Genomic DNA, 26,948 nt, shown 5'->3' on the forward strand with positions numbered 1-26,948 from the left:
CCCTTACGCCCCTCCACACAGTAGGATGTTGCCCACAGAAGGTATGATGGCCCCGGCACAGCCCTCCATATAGACTAATGGCCCTTACGCTCCTCCACACAGTAGGATGTCGCCCACACACAGTATTATGGCCCCGGCACAGCCCTCTATATAGACTAATGGCCCTTACGCCCCTCCACACAGTAGGATGTTGCCCACAGAAGGTATGATGGCCCCGGCACAGCCCTCCATATAGACTAATGGCCCTTACGCCCCTCCACACAGTAGGATGTTGCCCACAGAAGGTATGATGGCCCCGGCACAGCCCTCCATATAGACTAATGGCCCTTACGCTCCTCCACACAGTAGGATGTCGCCCACACACAGTATTATGGCCCCGGCACAGCCCTCTATATAGACTAATGGCCCTTACGCCCCTCCACACAGTAGGATGTCGCCCACACACAGTATGATGGTCCCATCACAGCCCTCCATATAGACTAATGGCCCTTATGCCCCTCCACACAGTAGGATGTCGCCCACACACAGTATGATGGCCCCGGCACAACCCTCCTTATAGACTAATGGCCCCTACGCCCCTCCACACAGTATGATGGCCCCGTCACAGCCCTCCATATAGACTAATAGACCTTACTCCCCTCCACACAGTAGGATGTCGCTCACACACAGTATGATGGCCCTGGCACAGCCCTCCATATAGACTAATGGCCCTTACGTCCCTCCACACAGTAGGATGTCGCCCACACACAGTATGATGGTCCCGTCACAGCCCTCCATATAGACTAATGGACCTTATGCCCCTCCACACAGTAGGATGTCGCCCACACACAGTATTGATGGCCCCGGCACAGCCCTCCATATAGACTAATGGACCTTATGCCCCTCCACACAGTAGGATGTCGCCCACACACAGTATTGATGGCCCCGGCACAGCCCTCCATATAGACTAATGGCCCCTACGCCCCTCCACACAGTATGATGGCCCTGTCACAGCCCTCCATATAGACTAATGGACCTTACTCCCCTCCACACAGTAGGATGTTGCCCACACACAGTATGATGGCCCTGGCACAGCCCTCCATATAGACTAATAGACCTTATGCCCCTCCACACAGTATAATGGCCCTGTCACAGCCCTCCATATAGACTAATAGACCTTATGCCCCTCCACACAGTAGGATGTCGCCCACACACAGCATGATAGCAGTGTGTGTATACTGGACCCCACAAAGCCTGCAGTCTAATGGCACACGCATAGCCCTGCACACAGTATAATGGACCCCACTACCCCGCCTAATAGTACAACGTAATTACGTAACCCTGGATGAAAAAAATGAAAATGCAAAGATAACTAAAAGGTTAAAAATGTAATAATCGGCCTTCTTTGCAATAGTTTTCCGCCAGTGTGAGCCTGCTGCACCTTCTCACTGCAGTGCACGGCCCGTCCGTACACAGGCAGCACTGCCCGCTCACTGGTGGCTATCCTCAGCACCGGGAGGAGAGATCACATGTCCTCCCCATGCGTCTGCGCAGTACAATGAATTCCCTGTTGTGTCCTAGGATCTCCCTATCGCTGCTTCCTGGGCCGGGCTGCGCCTGCGCAGTGCTGTGGCATTAGTGATGGTGGTAGTGTGACGAGCTTGGCGCTCGTAGTGCGCAGACAGCCGGAATTATTTGTGCCACGTTGTGGAGGAGCGGACGGAGGCTCTAGGCGCAGAGCGGCGGGGACGGCTCGGTGCTGCGCAGCTGTGTGGTGAGTGTGGCGCCGCTGTGTGCATGCTGTGTGGGAGGCGTGTTCTCCTTGTGTAACACTTGTGCTGCTGGCTAGGACACACCCCCTGATGTATAGACAACTTTCCTGCTGCCACTGGTCGTGCCCACATGTAAGCTGGGCAGGGGTGTTATCCATATGGTAGGCCTGGGCGTGTATGACACATGGTCTGTGTGACCCCCATATGCAGCAGTGGGACGCGCCGGCCCCAGGGTGCACTATACAGGGTGAGGTGTGTGCTGTGGAGAACAGCTGTCTGCAGGGGTGCTGTGTACTGCACCTGCCGGGCCTGCATGTATTATACAGGTTCACGGGTTCTGCTGTTATTACATAGTCATGTTGTGTAATCTCCTGGCATGGTGCAGGCTGTGCCCATCATGGCCGTAGGGGGCAGTCATGTAGCCCTGTGTGGGTTGTTTGCTGCTGGCCCTGCAGATGTAATATGACTTCTATCCTCTGAAGTGGGGGGCTACACACAGTCCACATGACCCATATGCTGTTCTGGGACTCCCCAGTGTGTCTGCCCCCGCTAGGGACTTATCCCAGGGGGCGATGACAACCCGCCTGCTTTCTGTTCTGTAAGGGTAAATGCACACGACTGCGAGAAAAACAGTCCAGTTATCCTGATTAGAGTTTGATCAGTTTTTCTTGGAAGTGGAAAAAAGTTTCCCACCTTCTCAATTCTGTCATCTGTGAAAATCACACTGCACTCGGATGTAATCTGAGTGCGCTCTGATGCTTGTCACAGACTCGTAGATTAGCATTGCCGATTTTGATCTGACACTTGGATATGTCGCCGATTTTTATTACTGGGACCACATGTATGGAAATAGATCAGACGTGCACAGCCCCATGGAATATCGTAGGTGCCAGGGCTATCCCTGAAAAGCACAGATCGCATTTATAGTGATGTACCTGAGCCCTAACTCTGAATAGTACTGATGATGGGGGTTATTGTTATAGTGACATATATAGTGAGTTGTCTGCAGGATGCGTTTTTTCCCCATAGACTAACATTACCGACGTATTGCCACACGTCGCATCCGTCGTGCGACGGTTGCGTCGTGTTTTGGCGACCGCCGCCACAAAAAATGTTACATGTAATGTTTTTTTGTGCGTGGAGTCTGCCATTTTCGACCGCGCATGCTTGGCCGAAACACTGCCCCCTCCTCCCCGGACCTTGCAATGGGGCAGCGGAAGCGTCGTAAGACGGCTTCCGCTGCCCACATCGGGCATTTATTTCACAGCATGCTTCGGGCTGGCGCACTGCGACGGGCCCGTACCGACGCTAGTGTGAAAGCAGCCTTAATCCGCAGCGTGTGCACGTAGCCTAAATCTCCGAACACTAACAAATGCTCGGAGGTTACCTGAGCAATAAGTATACTCGCTCATCACTAGTGCTAATATGTGTACAATCTAAGGCTTCATCCAGACAAAAGCAGAATTTCCTTCAGTGTTTTTTGTTACGATTTTCATCAGTGCTTCAGATTTTAGAATAAGTGATTTTTCTGGTGTAAAAAAAAAAATTGCTAAAACTCTCCTTCATGTTGCAATATTATAACTGGACAGGGCACATAGATGACGATGTGTTCTGTAAGTGCTTCTACACAGACCCATCGACTTGTATGGGTAATGGCGAGCTGTGATTCAGGGAAAAAAAACACACGTTTTTTTTTTTTTTTTTTTACAGACTACTATAATGGGTTAAAGTTCCATCCGTGAAACATGTGCATGATCCATGGACCTTTGAGTGAGGCCTTGGGTCACATCCAGGAGTTATCATTTGTGTTCCTATGTAGAGGTTGGAAGCTTTCAGGATGTGACATGTTACATAAGTGTTGGTGTATTAGCATTTGTGACACAACTCTAATCCATGCAGAGGCAAATTGAAAGAAAATGTGAATATTAGAACATTTCATCCTGTCCTTATCACATCCTCATGGGCAGTGTTGTGTAGGTGCTCATTAAAATTAAGAGGAAGAATCCATGCCATCTCTGGACGCGACTCTTGACTTTAGAGGGCTCCTGATAAAGGTTTGACGTGTTGGAGTTACTGAATCTTGGTGAGGTGCTTATGGTTTACATTAAAGGGACTCTGTCAGCACAGAAAGATTGTTCCAATCAAGCACAGGCGCTCGGTGCACCATGGCGGGGCCAATCATTTATATACGCCTTCCCTCCTGCTTGTTTCCCATCTATCTCCTCCCTCCTCTGCTCTATGAAGTCAGAACTGTCAATCAGAGGGGAAACAAGCAGGTGGGAAGGTGTATATAAATGATTGGCCCCACCATGGTGCACTGAGCGTCGGGACTTAGTTTGAACAGTCTTTCTGTGCCAACAGAGTCCCTTTAAGAACAATGGTGCTGAACCCACTAATATCAATGGGTTCGGACAATGGTCTAATGTGTATGGGGGCACCAGCGACTGATGATCGGGAGAGATGTCAATCACACATGTTTGATTCTGGACTGCTGATGGTATTGTTCTCCAGGAGATAAGTCACCGGGCAACATGTCAGTCGGCGGCCTTACTATGTACCTGTGTATGGGACAGTTGGCTGAGATAGTTGTCAACCAAATGATCAGCTGAAGCATTGCCTGGCCGACAGCTATTGTGTAAGAAGGACCTTACTGTTTCGCCATTTTGGCTTCATCATGTGTCTGAAAAAAGTCTAGTACGGTCTCTTCTAATGGGTATTGTGGATGTTACTTTTTTCTACCTTTTTTTTTTTTCATTTTGTAGGCATCAACAATAAAGATTATGGGGCTGATTCATCACACAGTTTTTTCCAATTTTCTGTAGTAAAACTGTGTAAAATTTCTATTGCACCCAAATGTTGAAGCTTTTAGTGTTTTTATGCCAGTCTTTAACACCAACCCCCACTTTTTGAAACACATGAATATATATAATCGTTTACTCCACTGGCGTGAATTACAACCCAGTGTATTCCAATCCCTGACTGGAGTACATTTCTCCCTGTGACGCATGGCCGCTGAAAGATGCATCAAATTAATTCAAGGATGCCTCTTCGATGGCTTCCAAGATATCAGTCTCAATGAGAAGGACCTCTATATGTTAAGAGGATACGTCATTCTATTCATCCTACTTGTTAGTGCTCTTGCTTACACATTCTAGATTTGTTCAATACTTTACATTTGTATTTTGAGACCAACATAAGTTTGCAAGAAAGAGAAAATAACATTTTCTATTATATTTACCCTGTGCTCTGAATCCAGTCCTAAGTTTGGCATTACCAATACAGAGGCAAAATAATGGTTTAAATCAAGAGTATGACCGAGACCAGGCGGTGCCAGCCACAATCCCATGCAGAGACCAATGGACGCATGATTTGGCATGTAAATGGGGCGGCCACTCACTTCCGAATGTGGGTATTTATTATTCACCCCTTTTGTTCAATGTCTAGGAGGCAAAAACAAGGAAACTTATCTGATTTTGTTCCTAGTCTGAGATCAGACTCGGTTATTCAAGTCCGAATCTAGAAAAACTCATCCTAGTATTGTCCATTCTTCATTATGAGAAGACCTGAAAAGATCAGAAGTTAATAATGGACAAACTGGAAAAACACATTATGTTTAAAAATGGTTATAGGGGTTTTCTGGCTCAACAAAGGAGGGGGGGGAGTGAATTAACTTTAGAGGCAATATTGCTAGAAGTGCGCTAATCACATTTTTGCAAACACTGTTTATTTACTCATTTTTGTGTCTTCTCTTCCTACTGTGAGGTGTGTGGCAATTTCTTCAGTTCACTGGAAAACTACATTTCCCCCCTGATGTTCTAGGTCTTCCTCTTCTCAGTACAATCTTGGCTCCCAACTCCGTCCCTCTAGATCCCCCTTGTTTCCCCGACATTTCAACTGTAGACGAGCAGTTTACGAAGTTGGGACACCTTATTCATGTATGTGACGTCATAAAAACCGGCACCCCTGAAGGTGGATATGTTCAAAAGTGCCTTTATTTTCTGCCAAAAGAGTAGGAGAGAAAAATGAAAAATTACGGTGCGTTCACACATGGCAGACGTGCTGTTGGAACTTGAGTGTTCTATCCTCAGCATATTACAGGAGCAGCAAAGTGGAGGATGTTTTGCCAAATGTATCTACGAGCAGCGGTAACGATCTGTAGCAGGAATTGACCTGCGGCGCTCATGTTATATCCGTGGCGGGTAATTTATGCTGCGGATTTCTCTCTTTGCATGGTGTAAACTTGTACATGTGGAGGTACAGGAGAAGTGCAGGAATAGCAAACTCAGCTGAACTCAGAAGTATAATGTTGGCAGATGATAAGTTTAATATTTTACTATCCGCTTTGAAAGGAGAAAGACCTGTTATGGCAGAGGCGTGCACCCAGTGTTTACCGAGAAGTAGGAACCGGTGTAAGAGCAGTGGCGGCATACAGTGATGAAGGCTTTGTCAGTCATTTGGGCTAATGGCATTCTGAATTGTCGGGCTGTTTTAGTCCCTAATATATTAGATATACATGGAATCAAGTGATCTTATACTTAGGGCTTATTAGACAGTGATATATGTTTGTTAAGCATGGATGATTGAGCGCGGGCTGCTCCTGAAGCAGTGTCTACTATGTTTGGAAGTCGCAGGATAATTTTTCATTTTAGCTTTTGATTGACAGCAGCGGTCATGTTAAAAAGAGTATGTCTTCGTAAAAACATTTGCACTCTTTTAGTCTCCTGACCGCTGCTGCCAATCACAGGCTACAGGCGGTCCTGGGACTTCTTAATACGGCACAGACCTCCAGAGTAGCTTGTGCTGGATCTGCAACGGCTCTGGAAGGTGAGAGCCATCGCCGATGGTTTAAAATAAATAATAAAATGAGACAATTGTAGCATATGTTGCAGCTTTGAATTGGGACATGGCTTATTTTTTTTCCTTTGTGGAAAGACGATCAGCAGGATGAAGAGTATGATCTATCTATCATCCCTCCTGGATGGAATGATTTTTGCTACACACATTGGCATTATTGTAATTAACTTTGTCAACTGGATGGACCATGTGCAGGACCAGATCCACAGCAGATATTGATCAGACACTTACTTGCAATGCTTTTCTCATGTTTTAGATTCTGCAGTAATTACTAATTGCAGTATAGCCCTAATAGCTACATCTGCATCTTTTAGCTCCTCTTTTTGAGTTTTGAGCATGTGAAAATTCAGGTAGAGGAAGAATGGCAGCTAAATTGCCGAGGTGGAAGTGCACTCGCCAGCAGAAACAGCTGTCAGTTTCTTTTTAATTACTTATGAATTAGCCTGTATTGTAGGGTATCCTCCTTTGCCTCAGGGAACTCTATGTAGTTATGAGGAGTAGTTAAGAAGATTTATAGGTAAAATAAGGAACTACACTGAAGAAAAGATCATCTCACCCTTGTTGACCTTGAATAGGAATTCCTGTACCAGAACTGCTCTTGTTATAAGCAGCGCTAGTCTAATGGTGCGTAAACTGCAGAGTAACCTCTAGATTGGCTCTTTAGCAGTAACAAGGTCTTTTCTTAAACACTGCCTACCTTTTTTTTTGGAGTAAAATATAAAATTACTAGCTATGTCTCTCCTTGCTCTATAACGTACGGGCACGTCCTCTGAAGTGAATTACACTACTAATCTGGGTTGGCTCCTGACCGGTTAATAATTAAGAAATCGGAGCTGGTGGCAGCGGATTTGTCCTGTGCGCTTGAGAGGCTTTGTAGCGACTGGCGGCATTGATAATTATTGTTCCCGCCTGAGTGGGAGTAGTTATATCGCCCTCGCTGCAGCGTGCCCATTAGCCAGTACAAAGTAAGGTAGTCTTTCTGGCGACTAATTATCCTAGGTGCAGTGCCCTGTCTAACCTAAGGGTAAGGGGGGCGACAGAGAGCTGCAAGTTCCAAACCGGAACTGGGAAGTGGGATATATATAAATCCCCTTCAGAAAGACCCAGGGGCAACCAAGCAACCACAGTACATGACAAATTGGTGTGAGTGGTGGGGATGATAAAGGTATCCTCCTCGTGAACCGTGACTTATTATGCTTGTGCATGACTTGTCCACGTTTAGGAATCTGCGAGCTTCTAACACTGACTGGCGAGCACAATTTGAGAGCAGATCGGTTACCTTAAATTGATAATTGCTTGTTTACACACGCAGACCAAAGTAAGTGATGTGTGCTGAGCGACCACTTAGTGCACATAGGCTGCCATTGTTGTCAGCAGTGCGAGTCCTGATTACACAGGATGATGCACCACTGTAAAGGTTGATCTTCACACTGCATAAAAGATATTTCCAACCGATACACAAGCAAAGCGCTCATTCATTGTTTAATCAGTAGCCTGCTTACATGACAAGATAATCATACATTTTTTTATTTTTTTTTAAAACAATGCTCATTCACACTTATAAAGTGTAAATGCTTCTTAAGGGGTTATCTAGGACATTTAAAAAAGCAAAAAAAAGCAAAAATGTGCCTAAGCACTAACAGGCATGTAATTGCAACTTACCTGCCTGTTGTGCCGGCGCCGTTCATCCCCAGCACAGAGCGATTACAGACCACTCCTGCTGGGGATTCAGCTGTCTCTTCTGACACGACGGTGCGGGACTTCTGCCGTCAATTTGATTGACAGCCAGATTCCCACTGCGCAACTGGGGGATCCGGTTGTCAATCAGAATGACACCAGAAGTTCCACCCTGTCTACGGAGCAGAAAAGAAGCCTCCGCTCTGTAGATGTGACAACAGCAGAGGCAGCTGAATCCTTGGAAGGAGCGGTCTGTAACAGCTTTTGCCTGATTAAGAACATCGCAGTGCACAACAGGCAGGGTAGGTTGCAATTACGTGTTTTTTGTTTTTAATAATGTCCCGGATTATCCCTTTTAAGGTCCAGTAATCATCCTTTAGAAAGGATCCAGCAGTCGTCCATTGACAAAAGAAACAGGGCTTTGGAGTTGGTAAGCCTAACCTTTGACTCCTCAATTTCCCTGAGTCCTAACTCCACAACCCGGCCTCACTACTGAACATGTACATAAAGTGGAGCACAGATTCATCTCAGCTAAAAGCCGAGATCCTTAGATCAGGAACAGACATTTATAGGACATTTCATAACTTTCCCAAATTCTTATGAAAACATTGACAGCTCATCCTGCATTGTACTACTGGACCCAATGTATTATATATTTTAGGAGTGCGAGTCGGCCTATTTTATTCCCAAAAAAGTTGTGCAGACAACTTTTTTTTATTCTGTCCATCTGAAAAAATTTGATTTCAACTGGATTTCCTTTAAAAGGCCTTGCGCAGGCGTGTACTCCGGAGGACAGAGAATTAACTTCAATCCAATATTGCGGCCAGCATGCAGCCAGCGGGTAAAGAAAGGGTGAATCAAACACCCGAAAACCCCGCCTATATGACCCAAAACTGGTCCCGCCAAATTCAGGTGACAGGTTCCCTTTAACATTGAAGTCTATGGAAAACTGATCCATTACTGAGCCATCAGTTTTTCTCCCATTTGAAAAGGATGTTTTGTTTTTTTTGCTTACTGGAGTTGGAAAAATGAAAATTTAATGGACATGTGAACTTTCAAGTAATTATCTTTTTGAAACTCATCCAGTAAGTAAAAACCAGATCCATATGAAATGGGAGAACAATGTTTGGCTAATTAACAGATCTGTTTTCTGTAGACTTTAATGTTAAAACAATTGATCCAGTTGAAATCTGTTTTTTTGAAGCGGACAAAAATGTTGTCTGCAAAACTTTGTCAACGAAATGCTGCTGGATCCGTTCTATCTGATGATTACTGGACATGTGAACATAGCCTAAGGTTAGGTTACCACAATGAGCTTTTGGTTTTACAGTTCCAGCAAAGTGGATGGGATTTAAAGAAATCTCATGCCCTTTGTTTCATTTTACCGCATCATAAAGTCACCTGCTATGCATGTTTCAGATCCACAACGTCAATTTCTTTTGTGGGTACACTGAGTTTTCCGTGCTGAATTTCCCCATAAACTTGCATTAGGTGCAGAATTTCCACAGGTAAAATATGTACTTACGTTTTTAGTGTTTCCTGCAGCTGAAATGCATCAAAATGTATGTAATCCCCAACTAAGTATATCAATAAATGTTATCAAAGCCAAATACCGGGAAGTATAAAAAAACAAAGCAACTTTATTTATCGCATGACACACCAAAAAGAAACAAAAACCACATTGTCAAAAATATGATAAAAAAAAGCAATAAAAAATGCAAGTAACCTAATTTTAAATAATAGATGCAGAAATTCTGCAACAACAGAAACGCACCAAAACATCGTCATGGGAACATGGCCTTAGCCTTCACTGAGTCGGTCACACTTGGTGGTAAATGGAGGGAGGTGGCACCAAATCCACGACACTCGAAAGAGAAAATGTGCCATCTTTCCTCCTATGGAGACTTCACAGAAATGTTTCTGCACTCCGCTGCCACTGATTACATGACTGAATTATTTTCTGATGTTTAGCAGCAGGCTTTTTTTTATAAAGTGATACCTGACTATTTTCTGCCTTAATATTATTTGCTGCTCCATTTCCTTTTGTGCTTGACAGATCAGCTTTATTTCTGTTCCGATCATGACACATATGGCTGTGAAGGGGTAGAAGGGTCCTGGAGGAAGAGGTGAGGTGGTGAATATCCGAAGGGTTTACTTCTGTAGATCGGTGCTGCTCCTTTACATCAGGTTACTGCCCTTTTTATAGGAACCATTAGGCAGATGTTTGCTCCCCAATAGTAGGCATGGAATAAATCTGGCGCCCAATAGTCACAATTATGCCATATATTAAAAATTCATCCCAACATAACCAGTGCTTCTGATGCTGCTGTAATTGACCGACTTTTATCTAATGTGTATGGCCAGTTTTGAATTTGACCTCAGTGTATTTTTTTCGTGTCAAGGTTACTCCAGTGGAGGATTTTGCCGCCTGGTTCTGGTTACACCCAGGCCTGTTTTATTTACGAAATTTTTTTTCTTCTTTTCTTTTTTTTTTTTTAAAGGTCATAAAATAATTGGTCAATACCAGGCAATGTGATACTAAAATAAAGTACCGTATTTACTCTTTTTATCTCCTGCTGCATTATTGATGTGACCAACTGGTAACCTCACCACTGCAGTCAATCACTGGCCTCCGCCGTGAGTCTTTGGTTATGTTATCACTTTTCGGTGAACTAGACACCTGTCTTGGAAGGCTGGGATCTAGGTTACCCGAGGTATGCAGGTCAGATGTAACCAAATTTAGAAGGAAATAGTTTTGTGTTTGGCTATTTTTCAAGTATTCATGTGAGTGAAGTGTCGTATAAGAATTGTCAGGCCCGTCACCAGTTCTTGCAGTAAAAAGCGTATACCGTACATTAAATAGACCTAGTGAGCCTGTTGTGCTTACTCTGCAAATCATGGAAGAATGGTGGCATAATCCTGCTATTAAATCAGCATATTATGAATACAGCTAAACAATGAGTCAGTATATTCAGTCTTGACAACCTCACCTAGTGATTAACGCCCTCTGTAGCTCAGGCGTCCTGGGTTCAAACCCCACCAAGGAACAACATCTGCATTGAAACTGTTCTTCACATTTTTGTGTGGGTTTCCGCTTGGTGCTCCAGGTTCCTCCCATATTTACCTCCTAGCAGTCCTCCCAATCTGGCGCATGTTCTGCAACGGCGCCATTTTTTTAAGGCCGCCAGGAGATCAATTTGGGCATGTGCTGCCCGCAGGAGGCATGTCACTCACACAGCAGTGATCTGTCATACAGACACCAGAGGCCGGCAGAGGGGCCGGGGCAGAACCTAAGACCCCGCACTTAAAGCTTATTACACCAAATTTTAAATGTGGATTAAAGAACAACCGCAACGTGGATTTCTTCATTAAAGGGAACTGGTCGTGTCCTTTGTAGCATGTGAATTGTCCCCAGTGCGTGGTCAGTGATGCGATGTGCATAACATGTTTGTTTCTTTAAAAACGGTGCTGTAATCATGTGCAAAAAGCACTTTATATAGTTAGATCGTACCTCCTCATATAGTCACAGGAGTTTGCTTAATTCTATTCAAGTAGAAAGGTAGAAATTTGGCACATCCAAACAGCGATGTCTAAGGCTACTTTCACACTAGCGTTAACTGCAATCCGTCACAATGCGTCATTTTGCAGAAAAAACGCATCCTTCAAAAGTGCTTGCAGGATGCGTTTTTTCCCCATAGACTAACATTAAGCGACGTATTGCGACGGATTGACACACGTCGCAACCGTCGTGCGACGGTTGCGCCGTGCTGTGGCGGACCGTCGGCACAAAAAAAGCTACATGTAACGTTTTTTGCCGCCGACAGTCCGCTTTTTCCGACCGCGCATGCGCGGCCAGAACTCCGCCCCCACCTCCCCGCACTTCCCCGCACCTCACAATGGAGCAGCGGATGCGCTGGAAAAATGCATCCGCTGCCCCCGTTGTGCGGCGCAGAGAACGCTAGCGTCGGTAACCTCGGCCCGACGCACTGCGACGGGCCGAGCCCGACGCTAGTGTGAAAGTAGCCTTAGAGTACCGTCTCACAGTGGCACTTTGGTCGCTACGATGGCTCCGTGACGTTCCAGCGATATACTTACGATCTCGCTGTGTCTGACACGCTACTGCGATCAGGGACCCTGCTGAGAATCGTACGTCGTAGCAGATCGTTTGAAACTTTATTTCGTTGCTGGATCACCTGCTGTCAGCGCTGGATCGGTGTGTGTGTGACACCGATCCAGCGATGTGTTCGCTTGTAACCAGGGTAAACATCGGGTTACTAAGCGCAGGGCCGCGCTTAGTAACCCGATGTTTACCCTGGTTACCATTGTAAATGTAAAAAAACCAAACCACTACATACTCACCTTCTGATGTCTGTCACGTCCCTCGCCGTCAGCTTCCCGCACTGACTGTTAGCGCCGGCCGTAAAGTAAAAGCAGAGCACAGCGGTGACGTCACCACTGTGCTGTGCTTTACGGCCGGCACTGACAGTCAGTGCGGGAAGCTGACGGCGAGGGACGTGACAGACATCAGAAGGTGAGTATGTAGTGGTTTTTTTTTTTTTTTTTTACATTTACAATGGTAACCAGGGTAAACATCGGGTTACTAAGAGCGACCCTGCGCTAAGTAACCCGATGTTTACCCTGGTTACCCGGGGACTTCGGCATCGTTGGTCGCTGGAGAGCTGTCTGTGTGACAGCTCTCCAGCGACCACACAACGACTTACCAACGATCACGGCCAGGTCGTATCGCTGGTCGTGATCGTTGGTAAATCGTTTAGTGTAACGGTACCCTTAGTCTTTATTAGGATTATTAGGAGTCCCTAAAAACACGAACCAGAGCAGGTGACATGTTAAAGGGAACCTGTCACCCCCCCAGGCGTTTGTAACTAAAAGAGCCACCTTGTGCAGCACTAATGCTGCATTTGGACAAGGTGGCTCTTTTAGTTATGCTCCTTGCACACGCCGAAATAAACACTTATAAAATGTGCCCCCTCATACCGTGAAACCGCCGGGAGGCGGGTCTTTCCCCTCTAATTAGACACCGCACAGCCATCATTTATACCCCCTTGGCGCTGGGCGCCGCCTCCTCAGCGTTGTTTGAATCTGTCCCGGAGCCTGCGCTGTTATCCCTTGGGCATGCGCTGTCAGCGCTGCCCGTCTTCTGACATCATTTGATGTCAGGCTGACTGCGCCTGTGCGGCCGCGCTGCCCGAGATTCCGCCCTGCAGTGTCTTCTGATTTATTCACACTGCGGGGCTGTATGCGCAGTGCATATCTTTGCCTCTCACTCATCTCCCTCCGCCTTCTTCAGACTTTGCGGCGTCACGGCCGTGGCATGCGATTAGGGATCAGCTGACGGCGCACAGTCTGAAGAAGGCGGAGGGAGATGAGTGAGAGGCGAGGATATGCACTGCACATGCCCAGGAATCCCAGCCCCGCAGTGTGAATAAATCAGAAGACACTGCGGGGCGGGATCTCGGGCAGCGCGGCCGCACAGGTGCAGTCAGCCTGACATCAAATGATGTCAGAAGACGGGCAGCGCTGACTGCGCATGCCCAAGGGATAACATAACAGCGCAGGCTCCGGGACAGATTCAAACAACGCTGAGGAGGCGGCGCCCAGCGCCAAGGGGGTAGGAATGAAGGCTGTGCTGCGTCTGATTAGGAGGGAAAGTCCTACCACCCGGACGGTTTCACGGTATGAGGGGGCACATTTTCTAAGCGTTTATTTCGGTGTGTGCAAGGAGCATAACTGCTGCATTAGTGCTGCACAAGGTGGCTCTTTTAGTTACAAACGCCAGGGGGGGGGCTGACAGGTTCCCTTTAAAATCTGAAGCGTTTCTGGCTATGACTAAGGGCCCAGCTTCACTGATTATGCGGCTGGAGCCACTCGTCATGATGCATGTGAAAGCACGGCTTTATGATACACTGCGCAAGCGCAGGATTTTTCACAGCAGATTTGAGGGCTGTGGAGTCGGTAAGCCAAACCTCCAACGCCTCAATTTCCTTGACTCCGACTCCACCAAAATGGGCTCCGACTCCACAACCCTTGGCGCTACCTCAGGAACATCATTCAAATTGCATGGGCGGCAACAACCATGACAGAATAAAATGAAGCCCACCCCTGTGACTAAATGAGCAGGTACGATCTAACTAGTTAAAGTGCTTTTTTTCCCACACAATTCCACCACCATTTTTAATGAAAAAAGCTTGTTGGTGATGCACATTGCATCACTGACGAGGCACTGGGGACAGTTTGTTAAAAAGGACATGACAAGTCCCCTTTAAAGGTTTGGATTACCGTAATATTTATAACAGAGCCATTATGGCCGAGCCTCTTATTTCTGTTGCTAGATCATGCTGACAGATTCTTTCTAAGCGATGGCATATTCATGTCATCACTGTATAAGGCCAAAATACCTCATTAATGACCGAGCCCCATACAGCGTAATTTGCTATTAAAATGATGGATGTGTAACTATGCCCCAGCTGCAGGTGCAGTGACAATTTGAGCGCGTGTGTACATATTATCCAGGATAAGGTCTTTAAAACAAAGCAAAATATCTTAGTTTTTATTGCCTTCTTGGTGACTAGCTCTGTGACACCTGACCCATCATGGTTGTCAGGGATGGGCAGTGTTAGCGCTCCGAACAATTGTCTGCATTCATATAATGTATAAGGAATCTGAAACTATCTGAGGTTTGCCAGTCATATGATAGTATCTTATGAGCTGCTGTCTGTAAGGCCGGATTTATGAGTTATTGTTTTGTGACTTTCCAAATTGCTTATTATGAGAAGCGTTTACTCATCATGTGCACATACCCTAAAACGGAAACCGAACATCTCAATTTGCAATGGACTCTGAGCTGTTGGGGGAGAGACCACCTGCTGTGATGTTGCCCATACACATCTCAGCTACACCAAGATGGACTCCTGCTCTTCACTTCTTAGTTATCACAGAGTAGAACTATGGAGGAAATTATTGAGCTGTGTGTATGTGAATCCGTCTCTGTTGAGGGCAGATTAAAGTACAGCAGTGTGCAGGTTCAGTGTCTCTCTGACCTTTCCGGGCACCTGCGTACTGCAGTACTTGGGTTTGCCCTCAACAGGGCAAAGAAGTACGCCTGCACAGGAGCACGATGCCGGGGAGTGATGAAGCAACAGGAGGGCGGCGTCGCAAGAAGATAGGAGGCACTGTACCCGGACGTGCGATACCCATCGGACCAGACCGCCCCTGGGTGAGTATAATAAAACTTATTTTTCTTCTCTTTCAGGTCGGACTGGGGGCTTATATACAGCATTATAGAATACTGTAGATAAGCCCTGAAAGGCAGTGGCCGCATCTTATATTGGCCAAAACTGCTGACTGGTTCACTTTAATTTGTCTGGAGTGATTAGTTCATTTGAGCCCCATAGAGTTCCATCCTAATGTTGAAAATGTTTAGGATTAATCTATCTCTGGTGTGTACAACCTAAGTTTTTTGCTCTTATAATATTAATGATTTTCCCTTATAAACAAAAAAAAGTGTGCATTAATGCATATGGTCCATTGCTATGTAAAATGAATCCAGGAGACAAGTAAAGAATGCTTTGGGTGCTTTACGCTGCAGTTTTGGTTGTTTCTTCCAATCCTAATAAATGAGGGGGTTGTGGGTTTGCCAGGATGACTCACTAGTAAAGTGTTCTCCTGATACCACATCAGTCCATGCTTCATGCTCTGGCATGCTGACATACCCACCTTCGTGACTAGGTGGTTAAAGACAATTTATTTTTTTTATTTATTTTATTACGTTTTATATTTGCTGTTGTGCTTTTATTCTGGGAAGAAAAATAGAGAAATGTTTAAACTAATAAAGAAATCCGACTGTCAAATACAGACCGTTTATCTGCTACTATGGTTTATTCTGATATTTAATATTGACTAGTTATAAAAATGTTCCTGCTGCATTTTATTTTTTCTTCAATGTCCCAAAAAATGTTAAGACCATAAATTATTTTTCTTTATATATTTTACCTGTAAATGCAGCAGAAATGGCATCCTTAAAGGGCATCTGTCAGTAGGATCAACAGTCAGCTGTCTATATGGGCATATAGGTCATAGGATAAATTTATACCTTGATATGTCATCCGATGTGTTATTACAGAAAAATCGACATTTTTCTTAATATGTAAATGAGCTGTTCAGATCTATGAACAGAACATAGATGTCCCTGAGAATCTGCCTCCAGAACTTAATTTACATGAAAAGAGTGCTTTCCAGTGTGAGACACACAGATCAGGAGAGCAGACTGTCAGTCATTGCTTGTCTCACATTGGTAATGCCCCTTTTCTTTTCAAATAAGCCCTGGAGGCAGATTCTCAGGGTCTCAGATCTATGTCCAGCCCATAGATCTTAACAGCTCATTTATATGTTAAGAAAAACATGTATTACTCTGGAATAAAACATCAGATCACAGATATCAAGGTATAATTTTATTCAGCTTCCTATGATCTATATGCCCAGACTGTATAGTCTGCTTAAGAAGGGTGATCCTACTGACAAATTCCCTATAATACAGAAATAACAAGCCCTGATAAAGTGACCGTTATAATCAGTTGATGGTTCTGTCACGTGACCGCTGTCCTAACAATCAAGAGCTCCACGACCATCTACAAGTGATTCTCACTAATTTAGAATATCATCAAAAAGTTAATTTCTTTCAGTTCTTCAATACAAAGTTAAACCCATATATTATAGTCATTACAAACAGTGATCTATTTCAAGTGTTTATTTCTGTTAATGTTGATGATAATTTGGCTACAGCCAATGAAAATCCAAAAGTCATTATCTCAGTAAATTAGAATAATTAACAAAAAAAAAACACCTGCAAAGGCTTCCTAAGTGTTTAAAAAGGTTCCTCATTATGTTTCAGTAGGCTCCACAATCATGGGGAAGACTGCTGAGTTGACAGATGTCCAGAAGGCAGTCACTGACACACTCCTCAAGGAGGTCAAAAGGTCATTAATAAAGAGGCCGTCTTTTCAGACTGCTGTATCCAAGCATATTAATGGAATGTTGAGTGAGGAAAAAGTGTGGTAGAAAAAGGTGCACAAGCAAAAGTGGTAACCGCACCAATTATTGGTGTTGGTGATGGTTTTCTCTGTTAGGTCCTCCCTCTAGGGTCATTAGGGAGAGCCGACATTGAGTGGGGGTGCTATGTCGAACTTAGGGTGCCAACCTCTGCGGTAAGGCAGGGTGAGAAAGGGAGAGTTCACCCCCTCACCTAGTTTCTCGATCCTTTTTAGTATTGTTAAGATTGTGTTATTCTCCTGACCCTACTATATGGGTAATTTTACCTGAAGAACATTAAGGCTGTGTGCACACGTTCAGGATTTTTCGTGTTTTTTTTTTGCGGTTTTTCGCTTTAAAAACATGATAAAACCACGAAAAAAGCATCCTATTATTATTATTATTATTTATATAGCACTATTAATTCCATGGTGCTGTACGTGAGAAAGGCGTTACATACAGGGTTATAGATAACGTTTACTTTAAACAAGTTTACAGTGACAGACTGGTACAGAGGAGAGAACACCCTGTCCTTGTGGACTTACATTCTATTATTAAGCATCCTATTATTAGAATGCATTCCGCAATTTTTGTGCACATGTTACGTTTTTTTTCACGGCGGAATCGCATTCTGGAAAAAAGCACAGCATTTTCATTCTTTGTGTGGAATCGCGGGGATTCTGCACACAGGAATGCATTGATTCACTTACTTTCCACATGTGGCTATGCTCACCATGCGGGATGTAAGCCGATCATGTGCGGTTGGTACCCAGGGTGGAAGAGAGGAGACTCTCCTCCGGGCCCTGGGAACCATATAATTGTTAAAAAAGAATTAAAATAAAAAAATCATAATATTCTCACCCTCCGGCGTCCCTGCTCCTCGAGATGCTTCTGTTCCCAATAATGCATTGCGAAAATGACCTGTGATGACGTAGCGGGATCGGAGCATCGCGAGGAGCAGGAAGACTGCCGGGGACGCGGGAAGGTGAGAATATCACGATTTTTATTTTTTTTAAATCATTTTTAACGTTCTATCATTTTATTATTGATGCTGCATAGCATAGCATAGTTTTCCAAGCGATGCTACAAATCGCTTGGAAAATGCTAGCATTCTGCAAGCTAAAAACGCTAGTGTTTAGCGGGAATACGCATGCCAATTCTGCATGCAATATACGCGCGGCAGGAGTTGTGGAATTGCCGTGGAAATTTCCGCTGCAATTCTGCAACGTGTGCACTTAGCCTAAAAGTTATATTTTAGGAGTATTATTTTTATGTTGGTATAAATATTTGATACATGCTCCCCGGGTTTATAACATTTGGTTTAATCCATTTATATAGCGCCCAGTACCCCATAATAATTTGCCTGTTCCAGTGCCTGCACGGCTCTTGTGACTAAAGCCCCCATGCACAATTAGATAGCTGTTGGCTGAATGGTCATTCAGCTGATGGCTGTATCTCCTAAGTCCTCCATGTACACTAGCGCTTAGCTTTCACTTCCTCAATTGATCTTTCTCTCTTGTTTCACTGGTGAAATGTAAGGCCTCTTTCAGATCTCAGTGTGTCCACTACGTGTGGTAAGTTTTCACGTGTACCAGAGACACTTACACACGTAGACCCATTCAAGGTGTCTGTGTACATGTCAGTGCGTCTCCGAGGACTGTGTGACCGTTGTCAAAATACGCTGACAATTTTGCCTGGCTGGATATCAAAAATACAGGGGAAACCACGCTGTTTTTTAAAATTTATTGTGCAGGAGGCTGCTGATGAATACTCCCATCAGCCGCCGCCTGCTCTCACCGTTATTAGCGGCAGCAGGTGTAGGCTGATGGGGAGTAGTAGTCTTTTTTTTTTTTTTTTTTTTTTAATAAGGGTAATCTGTATCTGCTCACTTGTGCGTTGGGAGGTGAGAGGGGCCAGTTATGCCACGTTTATGGATATCTGCTGACTTGTGAGTGTCGGGTATCGGGTACCTATCCGGAGGCGCATTACCCCTTTAAGGACTTTTATGTCTCAGCCTGAATCTAATCCAATTGCTCTGGAGTGCTGATTATGACAGGAAGCACATTGTTTTTATTTTTTTTATTTTTTTTATTTTCTTCTCTTCTCTGCAGCAGAGCTTTGAAGGTAATTTTAGCTATAGTTGCTAGGAGAGATCTTTATCTACCTCATTTGTGAGATGGCACACTTTTTTTTTCTTAATGAGAACTTTGCCTTAGAGAAGGATGTAAAACTGACTATGCTTCTTAATACATCCAGTCAATACATACACTGCTACACTGCAACTTCTCAAGTTGTTTTATTCTGTGTGTGTGTGGGGCATTTGTTTCAGAATTTGTCTGTGAATCCATATGAATATTATTGTCTATTTAGCTTAATGTTTCTTTATTGCTGAAATGAACTGGTACTCAATGTTCTGCACAAACTGGAGTGTTCTCTTGTCAACTTTTATAGCTTCAGTTAAGGTACCTTCACACGAAGCGTCGCTGCAGCGTCGCTGTTTGATCGCTGGGGAGCTGTCACACAGACCGCTCTCCAGCGACCAACGATGCCGAGGTCCCCGGGTAACCAGGGTAAACATCGGGTTGCTAAGCGCAGGGCCGTGCTTAGTAACCCGATGTTTACCCTGGTTACCAGCGTAAAAGTAAAAAAAAACCAAACAGTACATACTCACCTGCGCGTCCCCCGGCGTCCGCTTCCTGACACTGACTGAGCTCCGGCCCTAACAGCACAGCGGTGACGTCACCACTGTGCTTTCACTTTCACTTTAGGGCCGGCGCTCAGTAAGTGTCAGGAAGCAGATGCTGGGGGACGCGCAGGTGAGTATGTACTATTTGTTTTTTTTACTTTTACGCTGGTAACCAGGGTAAACATCGGGTTACTAAGCGCGGCCCTGCGCTTGGTAACCCGATGTTTACCCTGGTTACCAGTGTAAAACATCGCTGGTATCGTTGCTTTTGCTTTCAAACACAACGATACACGCCGATCGAACGACCAAATAAAGTTCTGGACTTTATTCAGCGACCAGCGACATCACAGCAGGATCCTGATCGCTGCTGCATGTCAAACTAAACGATATCGCTAGCGAGGACACTGCAACGTCACGGATCGCTAGCGATATCGTTACAAAGTCGTTTCGTGTGAAGGTACCTTAAGTCAGTCTGTCTATTTGGGAATCTAGAGAACACCCACACAGATAAGATAAGGGAATGTCTACAATAATGGCTATTCTGACCACTGTCTTTATTAGGCCGGTTCCAAGTGTGTGACCAACAGTTGAATCCAGAAGTTTTCATACACTATATAAAAAGACTCATGCATGTTTTTGTCAATATCTGACGTAAAATCAGAATAAACCTTTCCTGTTTTAGGCCAATTAGGATTACCATAATTATTAATATTTTCCAAATGCCAGAATAATGAGAGCGAGGATGTTTTAAGGCATTTGCATTACTTATTGTAAAGTCAAAAGTTTACATACATCTCATTAGTATTTGGTACCATTTCCCTTAAACTGAATTACTTGGGTCAAACATTTTGGATATCCTTCCGCAAGCTTCTCACAATAGTTGGTCGGAATTTGGGCCCATTGCTTCTGTCAAAACTGGTGTAACTGATCCAGGTTTGTAGGTCGCCTTGCTCGCACTTGACTTTTCAGCTTTCCCATACATTTTCAATATAAATGACAAAAGACTGACTGGCACTTCCAATCTAGTGTGAACAGGTGCATAATAGGAGCAGCCATCTCCATATACAATAAACAAAAAAAGTTGCACTCTGTTGTGCTAAAGCATTTCAATATGAAATATGAATAGCATTACTGCTTCTGGATACTAGGAAAAAACTGAGACGCTTAGCACATAATTTGGCCAATTCATGCATGCCCAGCAGCTAATGACAGCACAGTCTCAGAACTGCTGGGAACCTACGTGTCTACTGTGAATACCTCTCTAAAACTGAACAGGATTGAGATCAGGACTTTGTTATTGCCATGCCCAAACATTGACATTGTTATCCTTAAGCCACTTTACTATTTTGGCAGCATGCTTCAGGTCATTGTGAAATTGGAAAACCCCTTTGCTCCCAAGCTTTAACTTCTTGGCTGATGTCTTGAGATGTTGCTTCAGTATTGCCACATAATCTTATTTTCTCATGATGCCATCTACTTTGTGAAGTGCACCAGTCCCTCCTGCAGCAAATCAACCTCACAACATGATGCTGCCACCCCGTGTTTCACAGTTGGGATGGTGTTCTTAGGCTTCCAAGCTTCTCCCTTTTTCCTCCAAATAGGACGATGGTCATTATGCCCAAAAAGTGCAATTTTAGTTTCATCAGACCACAGGACATGTCTCCAAAAATTAAAGTCTTTGTTTCTGTGTATTTGCAAACATTAATCTGGCTTTTTTATGTTTCTTTTGGAGTAATAGCTTCTTCCTGGCACAGTGGCCTTTCAGCCCATGTTGATACAGTACTCGTTTCACTGTGGATATTGACACAATCTTACCAGCTTCCGCCATCATCTTCACAAGGTCTCTTGCTTTTGTCCTTGGGTTGATATGCACATGTCGGACCAACGCACATTAATGTCTGGGACACAGAACCCGTCTCCTTCCTGAGCGGTATGATGGCTGGACATTGCCATCTTGTTTGTACTTGTATAATTGTTTGTACAGATGAACAAGGCACCTTCAGGTATCTTGAAATTGTACTCAAGGATGAACCAGACTTGGGCAAGTCCACAGTTCTCTTCTTGGCTGATTTCTTTAGACTTTCCCATGATGCTACACAAAGAAGCAGTGTGTTTCAGGTTTGCATTGAAATACATCCACAGGTGTGTCTCTAATTAATTAACTCAGATGTTACCAAAAAACAGAAGCTTCCAAACACATGACATCATCATATGGGCAGCCCAGAATAGTTTAAAGGCATAGTAATCTTCATGTATGTAAACTTTTGACTTTGCAGTAAGTAATAAAAATGCGCTAAACATTCTCTCTCATTATTCTGGCATTTGGTAAATATTAATAATTATGGTAATCCTAATTGCCCTAAAGCTGGAAAGGTTTATTCTGATTTCATGTCAGATATTGAGAAAAACATGCAGATGTGTCTTTTTATATAGTGTATGTAAAATTCTAGTTTCAACTGTAGGCATATGTGAGGTTGTTGAGTTTGGATCAGAAGACCTGTGTCAAGTCTGGACATCATGGTCCATACTCTGATTGTGAAACCAACTTTAAAGAGTACACCAAAAAAAATACGCATAGACCGCACCTCCAAAAATTCATATGTTGATCTAATACCGCTAGGCAAAAATATATATAACTAAACATGAAGTCCATAGTTTAAAGGGCACCTGTCACCCCGTTTTTTGAAGATGAGCTAAAAATAGCGTTAAATAGGGGCAGAGCTGGGCGTTACATTAGTGTCTTTTGTGTGCCTTTATAACCTACCTAAGCTGCCGAAATACCTTTGTAAAGTCGCCGTTTTCTGCTGTCACTCACGCTGGTCATATGGGCGTGGTGACAGCGCTGTTTCTCCCCCAGAATCCTGCTCATCATTACGTTGGTGGCGTAGTGGTGTGCGCATGTCCACTGCCCAGGAGATTCAAAACAGCGCGGTCTTTGCTATTCGACGTTTACCGGTGGGCGCGGCCATCTTTCCTGTGGCCGCGCGTGCGCAGATGGAGCGCTCTGCTGCCTGGGGCTTCAGGAAAATGGCCGCGGGATTCCACGTGTGCGCAGATGGAGATCGCGGCGGCCATTTTCCTGAAGCCCCAGGCAGCAGAGCGCTCCATCTGCGCACACGCGGCCACAGGAAAGATGGCCGCGCCCACCGGTAAACTGCGAATAGCGAAGACCGCGCTGTTTTGAATCTCCTGGGCAGTGGATCTTCGCTTTGGACATGCGCACACCACTACGCCACCAACGTAATGATGAGCAGGTTTCTGGGGGAGAAACAGCGCTGTCACCACGCCCATATGACCAGACCAGCGTGAGTGACAGCAGAAAACGGCGACTTTACAAAGGTATTTCGGCAGCTTAGGTAGGTTATAAAGGCACACAAAAGACACTAATGTAACGCCCAGCTCTGCCCCTATTTAACGCTATTTTTAGCTCATCTTCAAAAAACGGGGTGACAGGTTCCCTTAAACATTCTGATCAGACTGTATGAAGCCCAGTGCCACGTCACCGCAAACCTCTGTGTGTCACCATCCCCTTAAAGGTGTGGTTTTGTGCGCTAAACACCGCTGCAGCGACATTACACCAGCAGTACCCGCGGGCTGCTTCCTCACAGCGCCCATGCTGCAAGACTGAGTCACCATGACTCCAGACCGCACCGCCCCACCAGCACAAAACCACAGCAACAATGGCCACCACACAGCACCAATATCAAATGAAAAGATCCATGAAACTCGCCTTCCTCAAACTCTCAAGTAAGAGCAAAAATAGGCAAGACCCCTTTCTTTGCAGTCTCCTACTAATTTAAAATCACCTGTGCCAAGTGGGAGCAGTGCTGGTCCAAGAAAGGGGAAACCTGCAATACACCAAAAAAAAGAGCATGGACAGCAGCCTATTGTTTACTCTCACTGGAGAGCTTGAGGAAGGCGAGTTTCAATGCTCCCTTCTTTTGATGTTGGTGCTGTGTGACGGCCATTGTTGCTGTGGTTTTGTGCTGGTGGGGTGATGCGGTCTGGAGTCATGGGGATTGTCTTGCAGCATGGGCGCTGTGAGGCACCAGGCCGTCTGCCTGCTGGTACGTTGTTGCTGCCATGGTGGCTAGCGCACGACGCTGCTCCTTTTAAGGCGATAAGGACCCACTGAGAGGTTCGCCATGACGTGGCAGTGGGCTTCGTACAGTCTGATCAGAATGTGGGCGCTGAACCCACATCTTTCCCTGCACGCCAGCTGTTTTGAACAGCTGACGTGCCTCTAACAGCAGCGGGTGGAGTCTCTGTTAACCTGTTAAATGCCACTGTCAATCTCTTTCCAGAAGCGTGCTTGAAATGCCCCCCATCGGTGACCCCGTCACGTGATTGTGGGTCACCGATGGGTTGGCATGACAAGCAGAGGTCTCCAGCAGACCTCTGGTTGCCATAGCCGGATTGCTATGAACGCTGCCCGGTGGTCGGCACTCATGTCAAGTGAGCATTTCTGCTACTTACAGGCGATCTGATCATCGCCTATATGTAGCAGAGGCGATCAAAGTACTGCAGCTGCTAGCCTCCCATGGAGACTATTGAAGCATGCAAAAAGTTAAAAAAAAAAAAAAAAAAAAAAGTTTTTTAAATATTAAAAAATAGAAAAATCTAAAAGTTCAAATCACACCCATTTCGCCCCATTCAAAATAATAAAAAAATCAAATATACACCTGTGGTATCGCCGCGTTTCCACAAAAAACAAGCCCTCACATGGCCATTTTGACCAAAAAGTAAAAAAGTTATGGCTCTGGGAAGAAGGCGAGCAAAAAAATGAAAACGCAAAAACGAAAATACCTCTGGTCGTTAAGGGGTTAAAGCGTAACTGTCATTTTCAGTTTTATTTCATAAATCAGTAGTAGACTTGAAAGAAACTTAGATTAAAGAAATCTGCTTCTTCCTTCTCTTGGAATGATCATTCGTACTCAAAATTCTCATTTCACTGGTAAAATCTGTCTTCAGTGAATACTATACAGACCTGAGCAATATCTTGATCCCAGGCCCCAGTAGAAATAGGTTGGAGAAACCCCAATATAGAGGATACCGCCTTTTTATGAAGAAGGTTCAAAAGCCTTCTTCTCTAGTAACTGGTAGGGTGGGCATTTCAGTAAGCCAGGGGCCAGCATCATGGCGTCCCAACAATGAGGAGAACGCAGACAAGTTACAGGAGGCAAAAAGTGACGCAGTAGACTTATAAGGAATTCACTGAGAAAGTGAGAAACCTTGCTTGCAAGTTACACGTGTAGTGAAGCTCGAACAGTCAGTCACCAGGGATCCAAATATCAATATCCAAGGTCAAGTCAAGGTGACAACTGTTAGTGAGCCAGGCATACCATAAGTGCAGTAGAGAACGCTGAGCCGAAAAGTAATAATTAGATTAGTGTATTCCATCTCCGCCATGATCGGCACCATATTGGCATTCATGGAACAAGGCAGCATAATGTGGATGAGAAGATTGAATGCCAGTACAAAAGCAAGTGATGATCGACCAGCTCTGCTCACTGTGATTGACTCAGATGATGAAGTGTTGCCCAGAGAAAGGAGCTGAGGCACCATTTGTACAACCGATGTATGGCAGCAGTGCGTGGCAACCATGGGAAAGGTACACATAATGAAACGCGTCCTGGTGACTGCCACCTATAGGGAGAACTAAGAGGATGTTGCTAGGAAGCCTTATTGTTTCATGTTCACACCACATTTTTGCCTTATAGTTCAGACATACATTTTCTTTTATATTAGGATCCTGCTGCCATTGACTTTTATTGTTAAAAATAAAAATGATTATACTCCTGGATACTGTTTTTTATGAAATGACTCACACTGAGAAACCTGCTCTAAGCTTTAGTGGGGGGGTGTTCTCCCCCTCCCCCTGTGTGTTGTTGCCTGCCTATGATTGGTCAACCTCATGTAGGGGAAGAAGTACACACCCCAAGAAACAAATCTTTGCTCCCTTCATATTGGAGTGTTGAGGACCAGGAGCGCAACACTTGGCTATTTCCAGTGGCTCCATCAAAAATAAATGGATCATTAGTGAGCATGAGCGCGCTCCCCAGTGAAGGGAGCAGTGGTTAATCATGTACATTGCTGTTCCTTTCTTCTTATGGGAGTGCAGATAGCCAAGCACTATCTCTGGTATCCAATAGAGAATTACCCCCCTTCACGACCTTGGACGTACCCAGCACGTCCTGGTTGGGAATGACTTGCCAACCTTGGACATAGTAGGTACGTCCTGGTGATTTTGTGCATACATGAGCTGTGCGTGCACGATCGCTGCCGGGTATTCGGCTAATATCATAGCTGACACTCTGCTCTCGCTGCCAGGAGTGATGCCTGCACCTCTTCCGGCAGTTTAACCTCCTAAATGCTACAATCGATATCTGACCTCTGAATGTCACCCCCCCCCCCCCCCCCCCCGCCACATTGTGCCATGGTGACCCGGTGTTGCCATGGTGACCCGATGTTATGACTACATCTGAAACACCAGGCTCTAGCAAGCTTGCTAGGCTATTCTAAGAGCATGGTATTGCATGGCGCCTTTTAATAGAATTGAACTGTTAAATTGACTAGAGCTACAGCATCACATTAGATACTTAATGTTCGGACAACAAAGTTTTGCACCAGTCCGACGAAAGAATCTTCTGAAGAATTGTGCCGGTAGTTACCGTAATTGTAAATTATAATCGTTAAAATGTAGAGTACAGTGTGTTTTTTTTTATTTTGAGAAACTGTGCCAATCTCATCCATTTGCTCTACTTCATATTCTAGCACATCCCAATTCCAGCTGTTCATTGGTATACAGTGCTTTTAGGGCTAATGCCCACGAGCTCTCGCCCATACCCTGCTGGCTGATGCCTCTGATTTTATGCATGTTGCAGTGAACATGAACACATACCAACCATGTTGCAGATTTTCGGAACAGCTGACCC

General features: G+C 44.8%; 1 protein-coding gene across 2 annotated transcripts in view; it reads left to right on the forward strand.

Annotated features, from left to right (window-relative positions):
* Nucleotides 1-1,582: 1,582 nt before the first annotated feature.
* Nucleotides 1,583-26,948, forward strand: part of CLOCK (clock circadian regulator) — an 86,169-nt gene continuing 60,803 nt past the window's right edge. The window contains exon 1 of one of the 2 annotated variants that reach the window (XM_077279740.1): nucleotides 1,583-1,753. The gene's annotated coding sequence lies outside the window, so the exon portion shown is untranslated. The remainder of the gene's footprint in view (nucleotides 1,754-26,948) is intronic. The other variant, XM_077279741.1, reaches the window with a different exon arrangement.

The sequence above is a fragment of the Ranitomeya variabilis genome, chromosome 1 (assembly GCF_051348905.1).
Source record: "Ranitomeya variabilis isolate aRanVar5 chromosome 1, aRanVar5.hap1, whole genome shotgun sequence".
In the NCBI taxonomy this organism is placed as follows: Eukaryota; Metazoa; Chordata; class Amphibia; order Anura; family Dendrobatidae; genus Ranitomeya; species Ranitomeya variabilis.